Source organism: Homarus americanus, unplaced genomic scaffold, assembly GCF_018991925.1.
Source record: "Homarus americanus isolate GMGI-L3 unplaced genomic scaffold, GMGI_Hamer_2.0 scaffold52512, whole genome shotgun sequence".
Lineage (NCBI taxonomy): Eukaryota > Metazoa > Arthropoda > Malacostraca > Decapoda > Nephropidae > Homarus > Homarus americanus.
The window spans coordinates 13,145,360-13,167,232 of NW_024735442.1; the positions used below are offsets into that span (position 1 = coordinate 13,145,360).

Below are 21,873 nucleotides of genomic sequence, written 5' to 3' on the forward strand. Positions count from 1 at the left end.
CTGTCACATCACATCAAACAACACAAGAGGAACTATCACTGGAGCGTTTAGTCATGATTGCATAACACACGAAGTCAGAGACACTTGGTAAGTGTAAACAAGAGCAAGATGGCGAGAATGAGTCAGAGTCAGAGGCAGCACGCAAAGCCCTCTTGTGGCAAGAATTCGCACCACGCCACTGTCCGCCAAATTCAGAACAGCTCTGCCACTTCTTTCCTGATTGTTGGATCTCTGGGGTATCAACAAAACTTGCGGGGTATTTCCCCTATCTGTAATCATCGGTTATGTGAAGCATTGGTTATTGGGGCATCAGATTTTGATATACAGTATTACCCCGCTTAACGCGGTTTCACTTAACGCGATTTCGCATATACGCGGTGCCTCGCCAGAACCGAACTTTCACTTAACGCGGTTCATCTACCCATATACGCGCAGAGTGTCCGGCTCGAGATGCTATTTTTAGATTTGCCCCACCCGCCACCCGCTCCCGCCTGCCTCGCCTCTCCCTCCTCCTCCTCCTCCTCCTCCTCCTCCCTCCCTCCCCTCCCGCCTCCCTCCGCCTGGGCAAGCCGCGCTGTAAGGTTGCGCAGTGTGTGTCTTTGTTGCGTTATCACTGACGTCATATGACATATCGGACTGTGATTGGCCATGCATCCCTACCCCCCTCTGCTGCTAGCTGTAATTGGTTTAAAGTAATATGACGTGTCCACCCGGGGAGGGAGGGAGGGAGGGAGGGAGGAAAGAGGACGCTGCCGCGGTAGTTTCATCCCTCCAGGCCACCCCGTGTATACATGCATCCATTGTTCTATGAAATGGCTTCCACTGGACCACCACCGCCACCAGAGAGAAACCTTTCCTTACCTGGACCCAGCCGCCCTAAGCCCAAGAAGACACGCCGTGGCCTAAGCTACGAAGTGAAATACCAGATCATTCAAGATTTGGAGAAAGGAACACGTCAAGCTGATCTCGCGCACCGGCATGGCGTCAATGAATCTACGATCCGCACTATTAAGAAGGATTCAGCCAAGATTAAAGAACACATGAAAATCACAAAGTCTGCAGGTGCTTCAATGATCAAGTATTGCCAGAACAAGGTGCTGGTAAAGGTGGAAAATTTGCTGGTGAGTTATTTGATTCGTCAGGCGCGACGCAACATGGCGGTGGACACGCGCTCAGTGCAGGAGTACGCACGTGAACTGTACGCAGCAGTGTCACGTAAGCTGGGAATTGCAGAGCCCAAACCCTTCAATGCTTCCTCTGGTTGGCTGCATAGGTTTAAGAAGAGGAACAAGATCACCAACATCAACATTGGTGGTGAGGAAGCGGGTGCTGACCGTGTGGCGGCTAGAGATTTTCCTCCGTTCTTACGTGAGGTTATGGAGGAAGGACAGTACACTGACGACCAGGTGTTTAACATGGACAAATCTGGTCTTTTCTGGAAAAAGCTACCTTCCAAGACCTTCGCTGTCCAGTCTGCCAGCAAGGTAAGGGGTTGGAAGTTGCAGAAGGAACGCATCACCGTCCTCTTTACCACCAATGCCTCCGGTACCTGGAAACCAAAGTTATCGGTGATTCACACAGCCCGCAAGTCGCACGCCTACAAGAATATGGACATGAACAAGCTTAATGTCCACTGGCTAACCGCACGTAAGGCGTGGATGTCCTCTTCTGTCCCTCTTCTGGTTTGACGACTGTTTTGTTCCCGACGTGAAGAAATTCTGCGAGCAACAGAATGTTCCATTCAACATTTTGTTGCTCCTTGACAACGCACCTGGACACTCGCCCCTACTTATGGATCATCACCCCAACGTAAAAGTGGTCTTCCTTCCTCCCAACACTACGTCATTAATCCAGCCCATGGACCAGGAGTTGATCTGCAATGTGAAAGCTGCATACTCTGCAAAGAAGTTCAAGCTCCTGAACGACTCTACCAACACCAAGGATGAGTTGCGTAAGCTGGATGACACCGACAGCGAGAGTAAAAGCGACGAGGACAAGGAACAAGAGGTGGCGACTCAAGAAGTTCTCGTCAAACAGTTTTGGAAGAAGTTTAACGTCAAACAAGCTGTAGACTTCTTGGTGGAGGCATGGGATCAGCTGTCTATTGCTACGATTCGTCACGCATGGAGACATGTGTTGCATGGCATACCAGCTGAGAGGAGGAGTCAACCTGTGACTGGTGAGGTTCAGACTGTTGCAGTAGCAGTGGAACTAGCCAGAGAAGCTGCGCACAATATTACAGCTGAAGGCTTCTCCGAGACCACCAACGAAGACATCCTGGAGGTGATCAAAGATCCTGAAGTGACTGCCGACGAGATGTTGGAAGATGAGCACGTCAGTGAAGAGGAAGAAGGTGCGTCATTCTCCGAAGAACACAAGTTAAGTCATAGTGATATTAAGGGTGCCATGGAGTGTGCAGAAAAAATGAAGTCCTTCCTTTCCCGCAACAATGACGATGACCGCTATGAAGTCTTCCATACCCGGCTGGTGCAGGCTATGGAGCCGTACATCACGGTGTATCAAGACAACATTAACACTGGCCGTCAAAAAAGCATTACCGGTTCTTCGCCCGCAACCCACCACAGACAGCCAGCCAGAGCCAGTGATAGTGACAGTGAAAGTGACTTTGAGGGATTTGTCAGGGAAGCCCTGACAACTGTAAGTGACAGTGATGGTGATGCACCTAGTAATGGTGATTCACCTGAGGGCCAGTAATCTGCCCTCTGCCTCGGAACCAGCCTCCATCCCCGTATGCCGACCCATCTCTTCTACTAACGTAAGTGTTCAACATAACTTTTAGTTTTCCTAACCTAACCTTTTTTTTTCCAAACTTAACCTTTATTTTTCCTAACCTAACCTCTTCTATATTACTTGTTTATTCATACCATCATAAAGTTAAGATAAAATTTTTACTACAACATAGTTGTGTGTCGTCAAAAAGTGGAGTTTGGGGGTCAGGCCAGTCTCTATTGGAATTAATCCCATATGTTCTGTTGTTCACTTAACGCGGTTTTCACTTAACACGGTACCCTGTGGGTTCAATTGACCGTGTTAAGCGGGGTACTACTGTATATACCTTTATCTACCTTACATGGTCAAATATGAAAAAAAAAGGTTAATCTAATTAGTCAAGTGGCTTATATGCTCACACAATATCAACACACCCGAGGTAAAAATAAACACACCAGAGACAAATCAATATACAGTACAGTACAGTATTCTTCAGTACCTGCTAAGCAGTGGTGCCATATAATATCCACTTCCACGGTCAAATCAAGGGAAAATTTTTTGGGAGGTATGAAGCATACTGTAATCCTTAAACCAATTTAACTGTTCATTAGTCTTGTTACAGGTTTGTTAGGGGTGAAATTCAAAACCATTCCAAAAGCTTTCCATTACTGTCCTACACACTCAACTTTCTATAACACAAAACCCTTGCTTTACAGTACAGTAGACCCTTGTCATTCGCGGGTTTGCAATTCGCGATAAGCAGATGGTGGCTAACTTGTGAGCCTTTTCCCGCAGCGCAACAAGTCACCCCAGGCACTCGCAGAGTTTCCTCTCCCTCTGTTTGCACTCAACCACTGCCTTTGACACAGCATCTCGTGTTGTTCTCTCTACACTTTAGTGTTTCTGTGCGAAATAGCCCCTAAAAGACTGCCTAGTGTCAGCGCTAGTGATGCTAATGGAGTGAAATGTAAAAGGCAGAAGTCAGTGATGACCCTGACAAAGGAAGTTGAATTATTAGATGATCAGTTAAAAGAGGGGATGAGTGCTACCGCGGCTGGTCGGTTGTTTGGTATAGGTATACAGTAGTGCACTAAGGTAGTGTAAGTTGATATTCTCAGTTTTGCCTATTTGCACCATTCCTTGGAACCTAACCCCAGTGAATAACAAGGGTCTACTGCACACCAATATCAACAATCACACTGTATCTAAATCAAAGTGAATTACAGTAATAATAAAATCAATTTCTTAATTTTGTTGATAACTAAACTGTACAGTACAGTATTTACATTATAGTATATATAAAATATGTATTGTACTGTACAGAATCTTCAAAATACAGTTTAAGTCTACATAGATGCTCCCATGCTTAGACTAAAGCCTTAAAGAAAAGTCTCACTTTTTTTAATTACTGTAATGGAAAATTTACTCTCAAGAAAGGTTTAAACCTTTTCAACTAATGTTAATTAAACCAGTGTTCCTAACAGGTAGTGTAAGGTAGCCTTTCTTTTATTTCAAGGCCAAATTTTCATACTGAAAACTTATTTACTGACTCCAGTGAAGTCGCCCAATAACACACGTTAGGGACTGCCAGGGTCCATGTTACCACGTAGTCGCATTAAAGTGTAACGTACGTTTACAGTGGTCCCTCGGTTAACGAACACAATCCGTTCCAGAAGGTTGTTCGTTAACTGAAACCATTGTTTCAATGGGTTTTTGGGTAATTGGTTCCAGCTCACCGAAAATTGCCTAAATTCAACAAAAATGGTAGAAAAGTTCACTTACTTTGAGGTGTGTATGTAGAAGGCTCCTGGATGATGATGATGATGGGAATTAGAATGGGGATGGAGGAGAAGGAAGAAGAGAAGTCACCCCATGGCACCATTTCACCCATAAAATTTTAGTTCTCTTGGTGTATTTCAAGATTATTTTCTTTAAATCAACACTGCACTGCATTATATATTGTCAATATGTAAAATATATTTCAAAATTACCAATAATTTGCTTGGAAACACAGAAAAAAAGCGTTTAGTTGAAGAGAGTCTCAAGCAAGATGTTACCTCCAGTGAAAACAGAGAGACTAACGCCTGTTTGCTGTGTTAAGAGGCTGGATGCCGCGCATTAAACTAGTCACTTTACCTTCAGTTATGTTCAATAATTGTTAAAATGACTAAAAAATTGAATATTAAACTTAAAATTATTGAATAGTATAAACTTCTTGATATTCACTAAAATAGTAAGGAATTTAAGCCCTAGAACCGATTAATGTATTGGCGGACTAATACTAAAGCTGGTTGACCGGCCAGTGCAAGCGGAAACATGTTGAGGTCGGTTCGTAAGAAATTCGTTAACCGAATTTAAGAATCTTATGGGAGGCAGTTCGTTAACCGAAATTTCGTTAACCGAGGGACCACTGTATATGTTAAATGTACCACTGGGTCTGAATGTCAGAAAATACACTAAAAATGGCAAAATAGTTTTCTACTAAAAAAAGTATGAACTACTAGGCTGCCATGGTTTGTTTAAACTACGTGCGGCAGCTTTAAATTTTGCAAAAGCATAATTAACCATTATTATGCAGAAATTAAGGTGGTAATTAGGGGTACCACATTATTCTGTATTCATTTCCAATCATTCTCATAAGTTTTTCTGGGCAACTCCGCTGTATTAATTTCCCATTATGTACTATACCATATTCCTTTAAGTTTTTCCTCCTTGATGTTGTTTTCCTACGATCACCTGGACTGTTAAAACCATAAACTGTGTCTTGTATCATAGGATGAAACACACCGATTGATTGATTGTGGTAATAACATCCCTGGCTGTGTGAAACACACTGAACTGTGATATGCATCATATGGTAAGATTTTCATGCCACTCTTTTAACCCAATCACTGCAACTGGTAGTCAGTAGTAATTGCTTCTCTCCCCTCCCCCCCAAGTGTATCTGTATGTGTAGGACACCCTCCTGCACATTAGGAAATAGCATACCTAAAAAACCAACTGTATTGCCAGTTACTGTTTGGTTCTTAAGCATCTACATACAGTATCTATGACATCTATGTTGATGTTCTTTCAATTTATCCGCTCTTGGGAATGCCTGCCCACACCTCTCACACACATATGGCTTTTCACCTGTGTGAAGGCGCATATGACGACACAAATGATTCCTTTTCAAAAAGGCCTGTCCACAAATACTACATGCATGCTTCCTGTTATCTTCATGAATTTTAATGTGAGCTTTCAGGTTACTCTTCAGTTTAAAGGCTTTTGGGCATATCTCACAAACAAAATTTCGTTCAGTCTTGTGCAGTCTCTTGTGCTGCCAGAAAGTACCAGTGTTTGCAAATCGTTTTCCACAATCTTCACAGCTGTAGGGCCGGTCACCTGTATGAACATTTAGGTGATCATTTAATGTTTCAATTCTATTAAAACCTTTACCACATTCCTTACAATAATGCCTGTACTGACCTGTGTGTTTGGATCTGTGATCTTCAAGAGCTTTTTTATTTTCATATCCCATTCCACAAACTTCACATATGCAGGCATATGACCCTTTGTGTTTGTTTTCATGAGTCATCCATTTCTGCTTTCCTAAAAATTTCAGGAAACAATATTTACAAGTATAACGATTAACATCAGTTTCATGTTTTTTTATGTGGTCCTTCAAGGAATGTTTCTGGCGGAAACTATTTCCACACTTATCACATATGTATGGCCTACTATCACTATGTAATCGCTTGTGCTTGTTCATATTACTGCGATTTCTGAAAGACTTATGGCATATTGGACATTCATATATTTTGGTATTTAGTTTGTTTGAAGATTCAGGAAATTCTAAATGATATAAAGAATTGAACGATGAATCATTATGAATACCTTGCCTTCCACATCTTTCACTTAAAGCTGAATTTTTAACATCAGCAACAGAGTTATTCTTAGTTGGCACTTTGGCTATTTTCTGCCTAATACCAAACTGTGTGTGCACATGACTCCCCATACTGGCATGATCTAATGTTTTACCCGACTTATGTCTTATGTAGGTTAAATTGTATGGTGTTAAATTATTAGGTTGTTCTTCCACAGTTCCCTCTTTTCCTTCATCATCAGGAGTTGTGTTGACTTTAGAGACAGTGGCAGCAGCAAGGTTTCCCTGAAAGACGGAGAAGGACCTATGACACAAAATGGCAACCTCCTCCATCTTTCAGGCCTGTTCCTTACATTATTTACTGGACATTATACACATTAAAGATTAAAATACTGTATATTGAACAATTGAAAGGATTATTGAAAACTCCAAATGGTGTTTCCCCCACATTCTGCATATGGGGAGAGCAAAAACTAAGTCTACCACAATATACTTCATATTTTTTTTTTTACCTGTGTTCATCATCTCTAAGCATGCTTTTCCTAACAAAGAAAATTTATCTTGTACTACCACAGACTACTCACAACATCCCAACCCATTAACATCAAGGGGTCCTCAAAATCCCAGCCCACTAACATCAGGGGTTGTCACAACATGCCAGCCCAATAATGTCAAAGATATCTCACAACATCCCAGCCAATTACCATGAAAGGTTCCTCAAACCACCCCCAGCTGGTACAGGTCAAGCACTTTTCACTAGCATAGATGATTACCAAATCTTGGCCACCTTTGTTTAAGTTAATGAAAACACCAAAATAATTATTTTTCGGTCATCATACATCTCCAAAATTTAATTTTTTCCCCTTTTTTTAGTTTTTTGTATCCCATGACCCATGCTAAAGTGGAACAACTCTTAGGATATGTCATATGATGCCTGAAAAAGAGTAACAGCCTACACACATAAATGAAACATATGCACACAAAAATAAGGTAGTACAGTATTTATGATATTTGATTACTTCATTGTTCATCCAGATAGTATTGTCAACTGAGTAAAACCAAACCCCAGTTAAGAGATGCTATTGACTTGTGTAATACTTATCACTAGAAATAAATCTATATCCCCCGGCCCAACTTTGCATGCCAAGATAAAAAGAAATAAAACGTAAATAATCATCCAGAACTACCAGTAGTTTAATTGTGGGCATGTTTGTGAATGGAATGTGGGTAAAGGACGATAAAATGAGGTTGGAGGAAAGTGGGCTGGAGGGAAGAAAGTAATATTGATTTAAATTATGAACTTTTACTCTTGATATAAATCAATTCAAATCAGCTTAATCAAATCCCATGTTTTAAGTCGCACCAACCTTGCTGACAAACATACTCTTTTTCTACTGTCTGGTGATAATTATATGACTCATCACCACTCTCGCCCATATATAATCCCAGTACAGTTGAATCTATTTTTTTATATAAGAGATTAGCAATTACAAAAAAACCCATGAAGACACCATAATCTATATTACAATAACTGCTGCATATTACCCAGAATAAGGGAAAAGATGCGTAGAACCCTTAATCTCCAGTCAACGATACAGTGAAACATTTAATGGACTACTGTATTTGGAGAGGAAAGTCTGTTATATACTGTAGAGGGTCCACTAGATGTGAAATCTTTATCTAATGAACTAGTATCTAGATATGAAAGCTCATTATATCGAGGGCCCATTAGATGTAAAACACACCATCTAACAGATTATATAGAGAGAAGTCAGTTACAGGGAGGTTTCACTGTATACTTAACCCAACAAGGGTCAGTTTTGGCACCACTGTCACTAAAGATTTGTAAAAATCACATTTCAAGGTTTCGAAGTACGAAACAGTATCTAGTGATGCCCAAACTTGAGCTAAGCTAAGTAAGTTTGATGTAACATAAATGATGAGTTGTAGGGTGGATACACATGAATATACTGTACCACAGATGCTCTTACTAAAATTGAGGCATAATCTTCGGCAAAGGAGGTTAATTCTTATCATTTCCAGATTTGCACTGTTGTATGATGTGACATCCTTACCAAGTGAACTACTGGATATGTAAGTAAGCTTCTGCAGTCTGCCAAAATGCAGCTAGATGTGACAAGCTACCGAGAAACTAGGTTTGCAGCAGCACAAGCAACAGCTAAAGAATTATGCAAGGACATCAAAGTGGAGGCTGTAGTTAAAGAAAAGGAGGGTCAGAAGCACAAGAACATACTTTGCCTATGAAGCCCAGATGAGCCTACAGTATAAGAAATGTGATGAAATTATATTTCTTAATGTGATTGTATATTCTCCCATTGAATCTCTTTATGGCAGGTTCAAAATGCTGGGCAAAGTGAAAGACAGTGTTTGGCATGCTGCTTAGCCTCACAAGAATGGGGAACAAGGCACTGTCTAACTAGTGTAGTGAACTCTGCAACACATCAAGCTTCGGAGATGAAGCTGACATAGATGGAAGGGAATTAGCATTTGATGGCATGATGGTATTTGAGCTTCTCATTTTCATTTATAAAAAAAAAAAAAAAAAAAAATGATGGAAATTTACACAAGTCTGTGAATTGTCCTCCGGATTGCTTGTACTCTCCTGGTGAGAATGGCCTCCGCAGAGAGGAGCTTTTCCAAGCTGAAACCCATTAAGAACTACCTGTATAAACTGTATAAACCAAGAAGTTGGCCAGAAGGTAAAATATGACGAGGTCATTGATGACTGCACCGAAAAAGTGTGGGAAGCAAGATATAAAAACAAACAAAAAACAAAAAACAAAAAAAGACGGAGACAGAACAGGTGGAACAAAAACTAGTACCCTGTACTGTATTCAATATTCACACTTTACAGAATCTACGGTGTTATATTTCTTCCAACACAATGATGGTATTGTAGTGACTTTTGTTCTTCAGCGACATTTTAGATTCTAGTGTTCAAATTGTGCAATGTTGGTACTTAATGTCCATTCCAATAAATAAGAATTAATGATACTCTTTTACTGAACTTTTTATTTTTATTTCATTTATGCTCATACACAAATACACACAGGTGTATTAATGTAGATCTGGTGAGTGATAGAAGTAGTGATTGGGGTAGGTCCCCCAAAAATAGGAATGGCCCTGCAAATCACTGTACACTGCATATTTATATTTAATATTTTATTGCCTCCCAGAAACTGTCGAAAGTGTGAATATAAAATCCTGTACACAAATAATCTGAGATTACTGTATACGTATAACCAAGCATGGCATACAAGTAAAAAATTCTGGGTGGTAAAAACTGCTGTATACAGTAGAACCATATCTATCGGACTAATTAGGGCAGGCGCCTGTCCAAAAAATGCGAGACCAAAAAAGCGAATATATGGGGGAGGGGGGGAGGGATAACACTGCTTATCTGAACTGTTTAAAGAAAATCAGTATGTTATTATTGCACTCAACAACTAAGGTCTTTAAGTGTATAACAAGGTTATTCAAAGAAAATTACATCAACAATAAAAAAAAATACCTATGGAACAGAACTCTCTGATTGTCAACAACTGTTTTCACCAAAATGAATGTTATTTACTGTAAAGTGTTATAGGTAAGCAACCACAGAATTTATCTTATGAATAAAGAGAAAACTGTATACTGTACAGTACCATAAAAATAAGAACAAATAAGTGTAGGAGTATATTATATGTGGAAGACGAGTGTTTATCTGGGAGCAGCTGGCAGAGGGGAGGTAGCACGGGTGGGTATTCCCTCCCCCTCTCTCCCCCAAGATTCCTTTAACACTTCTTTATGCATTTTCTCCATAATTCTCATATAATTTAATTTCATTTGGTACCAGGTTGATAAAATATTATCCAAAAAGAATCAGCTTTCTTGAAAAAAAAACTCCCACACTGAACACCATGAGTCATTTGTTTACAAAGGGAAACAGCCGATTGGCTTACCACAACGTCTGTGTTCAACACTTTGTACAGTACAGTCATCTATTTATCATCACTCAATAAATACTATTTTAGTGTATTTATCATTACAGTACTTAATAAGTAATATTGAAGCGTCCAGTATTATGCATCTGCATATACCCTGGTTTAATTTTTAATCATTTGTCTAATTGTATAAGTAGCCAAACTGAGTCATCATATAACACTCAAAGGTAGTAAATAACATTTTTAGGAAGGTATCTTCACATCACATATTATACAGTGTGTTATTGTGAACCCTTTTTAAGCTGGTCTGCTGAAAGCTCTCACATGAATGCATCTTGAGTAAATAACCTTCTGATACAGCTTATTCTTTTATTTTCCAAGTCATATTACAAAAATACAGTATTGTATTTTTTCTCTATTACTGAAGATGTTATATTAATCATGAACCATAAACCATAAGAGGCCAATCACATGAGAATATAATACTGAATCAATAAACAAACAAACTTGACAAATGTGGCAACAATAGGATCAGCCCCAGCCTGCTTACATACTCAAGTGTCTTAGTTCTCAGTAGACCTATTGCAAATCCGATGAGACCACTGCACAGTATTCAGTAAGTGTAGTTCCTTTCATAAGATTTATTTATTAATCTTCCCCATTTCTTGAAACATGTTTCTTTTTTAAGTATTTCTGGTGGCCAGGGCACCTCAAGAGTCTGAAAAAGCGAATTCTGATATACTGAAGTCCGATTTATAGAGGTTTTACAGTACAGTGGTCCCTCGGTTAACGAATTACCTTCCATAAGAATCTTCAATTCGGTTAACGAACAAAAATTTTATTAACGAAATTCTTACGAAAACATTTCAACATGTTTTGGCTTGCTCATCGGCTGGTGGATTAGTCCGCCAATACAGTAATCGGTTCTAGGGCTTACATTCGTTTCCATTGGAGTAAATATCAGGAAGGTTGTGTTATTCAATATTTTTCCAAGTTTTATATTAAAATTATTAGTCGTTTTAACACTTATTTAACATAATTGCATTATGTACAGGGAACTAGTTTTTGGTGCGCCCATCAGCCACTTCACTCACCCACCAAGGCGTCAGTTTGTGTCTCTGTTCAGTGGAGGAAACATCTTGCTTGTGGGTCTCTTGAACACGAGTATTTTTACGTTTTTACAGTACAATTATTGGTCATTCTGAAATTTATTTAACATATTGATAATATATAGTGCAGTGCAGTGTTGATTTAAAGAAAATAGTTTTGAATTACACCTAGTGAACTAAAAATTTTATTGGTGAAATGACGGCATCAAGCATGGGGTGATTTCTCCTCCATCCCCACTTCCTTCTCTTCTCCCTTCTCCTCCACCCCCACTTCTAATTCCCATCATCATCAACCAGGAGCCTTCTACATACACACCTCAAAGTAAGTGTACTTTACTGCATTTTGTTTTTACTTTGTATGTACTTTTTGGTGAGCTGGAACCAATTACCCAATATCCCATTGAAACATTGGATTCGGTTAACGAAATTTTCGGTTAACATAACGACCTTCTGGAACGAATGGTGTTCGTTAACCGAGGGACCACTGTATATAAGCAACTATATGAGTAGCAGGTATACGAATAACAAACACTCCCCGTACATAGTATACTAGGTGATATCTCTGTTAGCTGGAGCAATTGGTGCAGAGCATTCCCAGGAATGAGGTAGTTCCAGCTAACGAGATGACAATCAAAGGCAAAAAAAAAAATCCCCTATCCCCGGAATTTTCTGGGTATCGGAAAAATTTTCTCTGAATTTTCTGAGAAAAATTCAATTCTAGCATAGAAAAGTTCCAGGTTTGAGGGATTCCGGCTAACGGAGATATTACTCTATTATATAAAATTTAATGTGAAGCAGTTTTAGTGTGCCACTCAGTTTTGGTAAACATCTCCATTGCAGGAATCATTCTCTCCTAGCATAACCAATAATACTTGCTATAATATGTTTTAAACAAGATACTGTACTTTCTATGCCCACCTCAAGTACTGTACAGTACAAAGAGGATGAAAAGTGAAAGGTTTTTGATTAATTAAAGGCAGGAGCCACTGATATCCAATGCCAGTAGTTTTTTTTTAATTATATAATGTAGAGCAATTATTTCATAAGGTTATCTAGTCTAGTATTCATAAATACAGGGAATCCTCATTACTTCATATTTAAGATATTCTGTATAAACTTACAAAGCCTAAAATTCCAAACCACTCAAAGATTCAATCTTCGATAAAATTTGGATAAACAATACATATTCTAACATGTGGTACACTTCCACAAGCCGCTTCCATCTTTGCATACACTGCACAGATGCCTAGTTCGGCCTAGCCATCACATAATGCAGTGATACATGTGATTGCATAGCTGTATTTATAACTCGTTTTGCAATTTTTTGTGCTAAAATACAGGACTCATCAGTAATTCCTTTGATAACAAAACAGCCAATTTTAGACAACATTAAAAATGTTCAAAAGACAGAATTGAACTTCTTGAAGTTAAAACATTTTGTAATATGTTGGAATTTATAGATGAAGATTGCAAAAACTTACAAATACTAAGAACTGTACTCTTGTAATACACAGTTTCTAATTAAATACTGTACACTAAACACAAATGGCATGTAATCTGACCATTTTCATCTAATTAATATATTTAACACATTGGTTGATCACAAATCTAATAAAACCATGATCAATGAAAGAGACTGCAAAGGTTTCCCATATCTTCCAACAAAAGGGACTGTGTCAAATTTATAACCCAATTAAACATCATGATGTACAGTCTCCTTCAAGATTCTTCGAACACTGCTGGAGACAGCTGGCAACTGAAGGCCATTTTACTATAGTACGTAGTAAAACTTATGAATGCATGTAAAAGTGATCGGTGATTGGTTACTTATATCCCTGTTGCTTAATTATTGGTTGGGTATTGTTGTTTCGTATTATATTATACTACGTACTATAGTAAACAAACGGCCTTGAGTTGCCAGCTGTCTCCAGCAGTGTTCGAAGAATCTTGAACGAGGCTGTACCATTAATTAAACTGTATAAAGAAAGCAATCCCAAACACCAAGACTGTTCTTTACAGATGTCTAGGTTCAATAAGCATTTTACCTGCATTTACAGTAGGGTAGATTGAGTAGCAACTTACACAAATGTTTAATTACCAATGACCTTCAGAAGAGAGCTTGAAATCAAACACCAAAGCTTGAAACATTTGTTCAAGAATTCTGACATCGGTCTTAAAGAGCACCTCACGTGAATTATCAATTAATGCTACACATGATTTAACCACACTGTACCATTATCAAATTCACACAACCATTTACTGTTAGCAGAGGAAAGGCTTTCAACACGAATTCACTTGAACATTCTTCGATGCCAATAGCATGAAATCATGTCTTTTGTTGGTTGATATTCCATAAAAATAATAATTTACAGATCTGAGAACAGCAGATATAAAAAAGTTTGAAAATGTGTTGGCGGGTCAAAGCCTAATTTAGCATAGAGCACATTTCATTTTCCATTCAACTTTCTTTACAGATACAAATATCCCTCATTAGCCAAAAATTTTACACCCTTTTTTTCACAATCCAAAAGCGATCCTCGCAAATCCAAAAGATGGTCTGATAGAAAATGCAAATCAGCCAGTGGTGAGCTCTGACCACTATCGTCTGATAAGGTTATTCTGTATACCAACTGTACAATATATTTTATTTAGTTTAGCAATTACCGTACAGTAGTTGGGTACTAAATTACAGTACTGTATATAGTTAGGTAGATTTTTGTTGGTCGAGAATCGATTTCATTATTTTAGGTACAATAATTGCCATTTTCCCATTGACATCCATTATATAATTAGAGTTGCAATCCTATGGAAATTTTGGGGGGACAAAAAGAAGTAATGAATGAAAATAAACATTTTTAAACAAATAATCTGATTATTTTATATTAATATGATATATACAGTAGAGTCTCAGAGTAAGTATATCCATAGTAAGCAAAACACAATTATATGTGGCTTATACATGTCTGATGCTTGGGTCTCGCTCTTGCTTGAGCCAACCCACCCACCATTTCTCAGCTCAGCGTGTTTATCATTTATCCGTGATCGTTCGAGAAAAGATACATAAAATCATTACAATATACTCTAATGTGACCTAGAATTTAAGAAAATATAATATAAAACTCTAAAACATGAAAAATGAAGACCATGGCTGTGTATGTGTGGGAAGTGAATATTTGTGGGTGGAGGCGGTGGGTTATAAATGCGCCACCAACTCGCCAGTCTTCACTCCCATCCTCCCCCGATGTGAATCAGCTGGGTGACGTGTCATGCCACTGAGGGGAATGTTTGAATTTGGAAGGAGCTATTCTTTGTACATAAAATAATATATACTGTATATACTGTACAAATAAATGTGAGGAATAAATCAAAATAATACTGTAAACAAAACACTTGAATTTAGCTCACCACAAATGATGTTGAGTGCCGCTTGAGGTAAGGAGTTGTTCCATATTAAACATCACATCACTGCTTGAGCACTTGACCTAATTTTGTCTCTATTTTCATGTACTGTTCTCACTGTACATGTAGCAAGCCCTAATGTTTTTGCAATCAGAGTTTTTCTCAAGCACCAAACCTCGATAAACATCTAATTTTATATCCAACACAATTCCTTTATGGACTCTTTTAGCACAACTTGACTTGAATAAGAGAAATACACTGGACAGTCTCGAATAAGATATGCACGTAAGTGTTAAATATAAGAACCAGGGTCAAGAGATCAAGCGTACCATACACACTGGGAGAAAACAACACAATAAGTCAGTGTGGGTACACCGGCGCACCCACACTTTGTGGTAGCAAACACCAAGAATTCCACACTAAATAAATTATTATTTCTATGAAACATTTTTGCTTTACAGTATATAGCAATTTTTTTGTCAATTTTTTTGAAAATTTACCCCGTTTCCGTAAGATTGAATTTACGAGCCGTATCCCGAATTTCGTGGTCATAATTTACAAATTTCGTATGGATGAATTTCTGCAACATGAGTATCCATAACGTTAAGGATACCTGTATAATATTGGGGTTTTCTTGTAGTTACGTACTATATTGTAGTACTGTACTCCCCAAATTTTAAATGAAGTAAGCATTTCTAGAAACATGCATTGAAAGTGGGGGATATCACTTTATCTAAAGTCTGTTCACTCAAAGCTTGCAACTGGGGCTTAGAGTCAATTTGTACCAAGGAAGCTGATTGGTTGATGTAACTAGACACCCGAGGAGCCACTACAGCTCTTTAGTACAGTATTTAGTCTATTGTACAGTATTTATAATATGCCATTTTAAGAGATAATAACTTTATGTTAATCTAATAAAATCTGTACTTGGAGAAGCAAAAATTAGCTGTGAAATACACTGATAATAAAAATATCACAAAGAGAACACAAACAAATTCCAAGACGTAAATTCTCCTCGCCAGGTGACGTCACACAACGCAGGAGGATCTTACTGAAACTTTTTACTTTTTTTTCTTTTAAAGATATTTGTTACCAGAGTTTCACATCCTAATTTTTGTTCCCCAAGTGTGGAAATTATCAAAGATCAACACAGAAAAGTTATTACAGCAAAAAAAAACATATGTACCCCTCTAATTCGAAATCACTCATGATTTGTATTGTTTTGCTGCTACGGAATATATACAGTACCGAATTACAAATTTCATAAAATATGGCAAAATTTCAAAATACGAGACATTTTTAAACATTACGGTATAGAGTATAATTTTTTTTTAAATATTTGCTAAAAAAATAATTTTGAGACATTTACAAATATATATGATGCACATGTTGCCATGGGATCCAACTGCCCACTTCAGTGTATCAAAGAACTATAAGTGTCAGGCATGTCGGTAACACTCAGTTCACATTGGTTAGTCATTGAGTACATCTACAGTCTATGCACAAGCTTTCTTCCACTTGTTTTGCCATCATTGCCCAATGTTTGAGCCATTATATCTGATAACCATGGACCAAGCACCCAAATCTGGTACAGAGGTACTGTACTTAGAAACGTTTAAATTTTGATTGGGGCAGATAATGGAAACGTTTTTTTTCCCTAGGGAAAAGGTGTCCCTCATATTTTGTAAAATGTCATAATTCATAAGGGCTGAGCCTCTATTATTTCGAATTATGGACATTTTACTGTAACTCTTAATGTCAACATATAAATACAGTATAAGATTAAATACTGAAGAACTGTTGTGATTTTTTTGTGAGTCTGTACATCAGCTGCCTTGCTACAGACTGACCCTATGTCTCAGTTTCAAGCTTCGAGTAAATAGACCAGACAGCAAATCTTATATTTTACCCTTTAAATAAGAAACATTAAAAAAGAAGAATGTGTGTATCTTGTCAAACTTTTTTTTTTGTTAGTACAGGTTGACAATCCCTTATCCGAAATCCTTGGGACCAGAGGCATTTCGGAGATCAGAATTTTTCGGTCTTCAGAATGGTTAATTTTTTTTTTTTTATGTATTAGCCCATCCGGGCACAAGTCACTGACCCACATTGGAGCCTGGGGAGAGGGGGGGGGGAATATAATAATAATTATAATAATTATAATAACAATACAGGTAATAATAATAATTCATAAGTCTAGGTCGTATTATTACTCAGAATAGGCAAACTGTACTACAAGCTTTGCCAATAAATTTGTTAAACTAAATTAAAAAACTCACTTTTTATCTTTTTTTCATTCTTGTATTTCTTTTTATTATTACTATTATTATTATTATTATTATTATTATTATTATTATTATTTTATTAATACAGTATAATTGTTATCATTAAAAATTTTATTTACTATGAATAATTATTATTATAATTATTATTATTATTATAATTAATATTACTATTACATTTTTGCCCCCCAGGCCCCGATGTGGGTCAGTGATCTATGCCTGGGTGGGCTAATCCCTGTAAAAAAAAAAAAAAACAATTGCTCCACAAAAAACTTTAGGTTTTCGGAATTTCGAGTAAAGGGTTGTCAACCTGTATTATAAAGATGTCACATCTTCATGATTGTCAGGTCAGACACCTGCCCTGCCAATACCTTCAGCAGTTATCAAGATTCAAGAACAACCAATTTGGTAATAAACATAATCCTCAGGCCTGAATTTTATTTTAAAAGCCATTTCTTCTACCAACAGTAAACAGAACACCAAGAGAAAATTCTTTCCTTACCTTGGGCTTGGATGCATCTTTCCGAGGCCGTCCCCTCTTTCTTTTGGGGGGTCCAGTTGGTTCTACACAAAATACAGATACAAACATTAAAAAACATAAAAATATAAAAATATATAAATTAATAAAATACAAATCTTTCACAAAAATTAATAAAAGAAATCAGAATAAAAGTATGCCACAAAGTATTGTAAATTCACAATAAAACTCAGCCATGAACAAAATGTATAGATTTACCACAATCAAAAATATTATTCTTAAAAGAGAAAGATCAATATACTTTTTTATAAATACATTATACAGTATGTAAATGTAATACAATAACTCCAAACATAAAAGATTTACAGTATACGGAGACAATTTACATTCAATAAGTAAATAATGATTTAAATTATGAAAAAAGAAAAAATCATATGATGATGTTAAGAAAGATTAACTTATGATCAAATACCTGTGTCAACTGCTTCCTTCTTGATCTTGGGTTTCTTAATATCTGGTTCCCACTCTTCATCCTGAGTATGACGATCTTCTCTATGGTCAATCTCTTCCTCCATTAAGTCTTCAACTCTAGGTTCAAATGTTTCATCCATCTCTAATCCAAGAACTTGATCATCCTCATCCTCTGGCTCCACCTGAAGGCATAATTTTTTTAATAACCTTATGTAATTAACACGTCTAAAAATCTCTGGCAGAGGACAAGAGGTAGGCAAGGCACACAATCATTTCAACTTGCTTAAAGAATTAATTTACAAAAAAAAAAAAAAATCTACACCATTAAGCACACAGTCACCAGAAAAAATTATACAATAAGTCTACAGATCAAGTGACAATCACCAATCTGGTAAAGTGCTGTTCCTGCCTTACCACTACACACTAGTAATACAGTGAACCCTCAAAGATCTGGATTAAAAGGGGGGACCTCCTGTCCAAAAAAGCCGATTGTCCGTATCTTCCAACGAATGTACTAAATATATAAAAACAATAAATAATTATATAATAAACACTAAAAAATACAGTACCACATTCTACGGCATATAAGACACACTCCCCATTTTAGCAAGGAGTACTTAGGAAAAAACTTTTTTGTGTATTTTCCTCCTGTATGTATATTATGTATGCTGTATTATATATTATGTATGTATATTATGTATGTGCTCCATTTATATATATTATTTATTCAGCCTAGCTAGCAGCGTGTGACAATGTAATTACCATGTCCCACATGCTTAATTAATGTGCCTGGCGACATATGGAAGCTGTTAGAGTGTCACTTGCCATACGTCGCCTATAGAGCAGTTGACCAGCAGACAGGTTGAGGAGCGCTACTCCCCTTGTGTACATATCTCTTATCCAGTAAATCGAACCTACAACCATTATACAGGTGTTTGTGTTCGCTCCTGTATATAGAACCTATTACCCAGAACACGAACACCTCCTGTAGCACATAGTTTTCTTAAAATAAAATATACAGTACCCGTACCAGGAAATGCAAGGAATAAACAAAAATAACACCAATAAATAAGTTACAACAAAAAATACTGTACTGTAATGCCAAATCAATAAATAAAAGCCAAATTAAAGTTAAACACAATCGCCATTTGCATACAGCTGGGACGCTGATTCCCTAGCAACGCTTCCCACCCCCTACACTATGCGCTCTCCTCCTGCTCCCTGACTGAGCCAGCTAACTTGTGTGCAAAGAAATGTATATTCCCTTTACACATTTGCCCTTAGGACAATTATTTATTTTACTTTTTTCACAATATATATGAAGGATGGTGTGTGCATGTAACTGAGTAGAAATATCTGAAGAAAGTTGTAAGGGGCCCCCAAATCCAAACATTCTCGAAGTTGAAGCATATAAAACATGAACTTCGTTCAACGATGTCCTAGCAACGTCTCAATTTTCTGTCTCTTATGAACAATGAATGTGTTACTTTGCAGAAGCTAAATATTGATGAAATCATTGATAAATTTTGGTATATTTTGTTCTTGCTATATGTATATACCTTGAGGGTAGGGTACCCCAAGTTGATCTGTGCCTCAGGCCCCTATTAAGCTTAATCCGTCACTGCCAAAAATACAAGTTGATAAACAACCATAATACCTCACAGCTTGGCCCAGTAGCCTGGTGTTTACAGTGACGAGTCTAACCTGACTACAATGTCATGACTCATGATTAATCACTATTATATCAGTAAACATTAATAATAACAGTAAATCCAGTGAAATATGGCAGGGAGGGAGGAGAGTTACAACTGCAGACATCACTCAAACTAGCGGTCACTCATTCCTGTTGCCAGGCGTACGATCGAAATGCGTATAAGAGAAATGCATATCTTGTACAGGTAGTCTAATTCAAAAATGGTGAGGGGCAATGTGATAAACAAATTATATAAGGCATGCATTTACCTATTATAACATAATGAGAAACATTGTATCATTACTAGAGTGAATGAAATAATATTCCCTCAAACAACAATTGACAACTCTGTTTATATTTCCCACCTAGGGCACCTGTGTCCCTCGCACTGACATCTTAGTTACACGGGCCTAAGATGATCTTTGTTCTGTTTTGGGAATGATTCTTTGGGAGGCTTCTTTGCCCCCAGAACCCCTAAATTTTGTCTGAATCTTCCAAAATCCGGATTTACTGGGTCTGAATCTTCGAGGGTTCTCTGTAATCACTAAAATGATACAGTGCTCCCACACTCCTTTGACCCCCACTCAGCATAATAATTTACTTGTATTTTATTTTTTGCACATTCTATACATACGATTTTGTGTATGCAAATGAGTAAAAAAAATATATATATATATAAATTTAACCAAAATTATGAGTTAAAAAATAAACATAGCATATACAGTAGCTCACAGATGGGGACCAATTGAATATTTCCCAGCGATGTAAAGAGGTGCAAACGAAAAGAAAATGATCTATATAAAGTATTTTCATTTGTATCAGGCATAAATGAGGCTATGTTCTTAATGTAGCGATATAAAAAAAGAAACATGGGGTACGGTACGCAAGCCCAGGACAAAGGAGTTTACTGGTAAGGTTAGTGTACCCCAAACATGTACCTGTACCATACCATGTAGCCATCATTTACCATAAATGACCCACAAAAATGCATGAATTTTAACCACTCAAGAGTATTACGCATATACGTTATGCATAAAAATTTGATCATAAAACTTTGACAAAACTCAGTACTGTACAGTATTCTTAGTTTGCATTGATGTCACAAACTCCCATAATGCAATGCATCTATACCTACAAGATGGTGGACCGCTCAAAGAATTATGGGAGTTGTGACGTTAATGCAAACTAAGAATATTTGTATATTGTTTTCAGATTCCAAATGATACCAGCATTGTAGAAACAAAAAATACAAGGCTAATACCAAGAATATAATGTTAAAAGATATTATACAAATCACGTTGGTATGGTCTGTTTACATTCATGTTGGGGACTACATGACAAAATAATTTCTGTGGTTAGCCTGGAGCTCAAACAATCATTAATTATGATGGAGGTTTTAATTTCATAACGGGTGTGTGTTCGATCCACTAATTCTTAGTTTACATTGACGTCACAACTTCCATAATCCCTTGTGCGGTCCACCATCTTCTAGGCATATACACATTGCATTATGGGAGTTGTGACATCAAAGCAAACTAAGAATACTGTATATGGCACTTTAAACCAGACACAATTTGTTCTAAAAAAGAATGGTAAAATGAGAATCAAAGTCCTTCAATGAAACAGACCTTTGGAAACACATAATCAGTTTTCTTGGCAGTGGCAGGCTTTCTTCTTCTAGCTCGTCCACCATAAGCTGCAACAGTCTCTTGGTACGTGTTAACTATCTCCTCTTTTGTATCACGGATTTCCACCTCTAGTGCATCTACACGATCAAGAAGACCAAAGCACCTCTGACACATTATGTCACTGTGAGCCTGAAAAAAAAAAAAGTTTAAAATGACATTGAAAACTCCCCAAAAATATAATACGTATTCTAAAATATTTTTTTTTTACATTTAT

General features: G+C 37.3%; 1 pseudogene; it reads right to left on the reverse strand.

Annotated features, from left to right (window-relative positions):
* Window positions 1–21,873, reverse strand: part of LOC121871026 — a 111,814-nt pseudogene that overhangs the window by 83,282 nt on the left and 6,659 nt on the right.